Raw genomic sequence first — 1,995 nt, 5'->3', positions numbered from 1 at the left:
TTTCTATTTGAACCAACCTATATATATATATATATATATATATATATATATATATATATAAAGAGAGGAGCGATAAAAAACAAACCGCTCCATTTTGTACAGATTCTACAAACCAATCTTATCCATCAATTTTCATGATTAAAGACCATTACTAAAAGGAGTTATTTTACTAAATTAAAAAATAGAAAGATAAAATTATTATTATTTTATACAAGAAAGGGCAAAATTGGAAAAAGTTTTAAAAGTTTCAACCTATTGAAATATCATTTCTCCATATTCAATCTCATTTCCTCGCATTAATCCCGTTTAATCGCATTAAAAGTTTTAACCCATTAAAATTTCAAGATGAAACGATACGATTTTATACAACCTACAATTATCTTAATCTATTTTATTTGTATAAATTGGTAAAGGAGATAACAATATCATGGATATCAACATTAATGAAACAAAATCAGAGCTTTAAAATCTACATATATGATTTTGTTATTAGAATGGTTTTAACTAAAAATGTTAGGAAAATCTGGGAAATCATATATTCAACAAAAAAAAAATTCTTTATTTTATGAGTAAATATTAGAATTAAATAAATTTCACACTAAAAATAGAGTTACCTAAAAACTATAAAATGAAAGATATTTTAATAAATAATGAAGCATAAAAATATTCTTTAATCAACAATAAAGAATGAAACATTTTGAAAATTGAATGAAACATTTGGAAGACTGAATAATATGATTTCATTAGTGAAATTGGTTTCATGGTTCCTAATCAAAATGGAATTTGATTTATTAATAAAAATAGATATGGTTCAATAATGGAACATTTTTCGAAAAATGAATAACATGATTTCATTAGTAAAATTGGTTTCATTAATAAAACATTTTGAAAACTGGATGACATGATTTCGTTAGTGAAATTGGTTTCATGTTTCCTAAACAAGATGAAATTGGGTTTCATGGTTTCTAAACTAAATAAAATTGGGTTTATTAATGAAACTAAATATGATTCGTAATGATAATGCCTAATGTACCATAACCTAACAACAGACAGTGGGTAGAATGACAGTGATTAATAGTGGGTATATTGAGTCATCTGATTCTTGGGATGGAATACWTGATTCGACATTTTCAAATGCAACTAGGTTCACTTGGACTACAACTGGGTTCATTACAAAATCATCAGCTTCATCGTCGTCTAAAATAACAGGATTTGCAGCAGTGTTCTTGAACTTAGAGAAGGTGTTCTTTATCATGATTCTCTCGCTCCTCTTTCGAACTGATTCATATGTACAATGCACAATACGGTTATTGGAATAACATTACACTAAATGAGATGAACCTAACGATTACCTCTATTTGCTGCAATGAAGATTCCAGGTTGAAATTCGTCCGCCATTTGTTTCTTCTCCATAATCGTATCTCTCGTATTCCTCAATGAATATCAATATTTTGTATTACTAAATGAGAGTGATTAAAGCATTACTGATTTCAGAGCATCCCTTCTTAGAATAGAATAACTTTACCAATTCCAATCTTACCCTTGGTTACCCCTCAATCTAATAGGCGCACCAACTTAATTTTCATTTTATTACAATTTTGCCATTAAATGCATCTTCACCATTGATTAGAAATTGAAGGGATGAGATGATGGTTGTATTGGTTGTAGGAATGGGGAAGGTTGCAAAATAATCTCCCTCTATATATGGTATATTTCAAATGCAACCATGTCCATTTATACAACCAATGCAACCAATTAATTGAGATATTTATGAAAATGATGAAAGTTCTTTTATTATGATTTGAATATTTATAGAAGATGACTAGAGTTCATTAATTATGATCAATACTTTATATTAGAAAATAATCAATTTTTTTATAAAATCATATATTCATCAAATTAAATGGACGGTTAAAATTGAGTTGTATTGGTTGTATAATAACTTTCTCTCATATATATATATATATATATATATATATATATATATATATATAT

This window comes from Cynara cardunculus (genome assembly GCF_001531365.2).
Source record: "Cynara cardunculus var. scolymus isolate 2C chromosome LG 1, CcrdV1, whole genome shotgun sequence".
Lineage (NCBI taxonomy): Eukaryota > Viridiplantae > Streptophyta > Magnoliopsida > Asterales > Asteraceae > Cynara > Cynara cardunculus.
The sequence above is the reverse complement of the archived record's forward strand: the minus strand, read 5'-3'. Positions refer to the sequence as shown.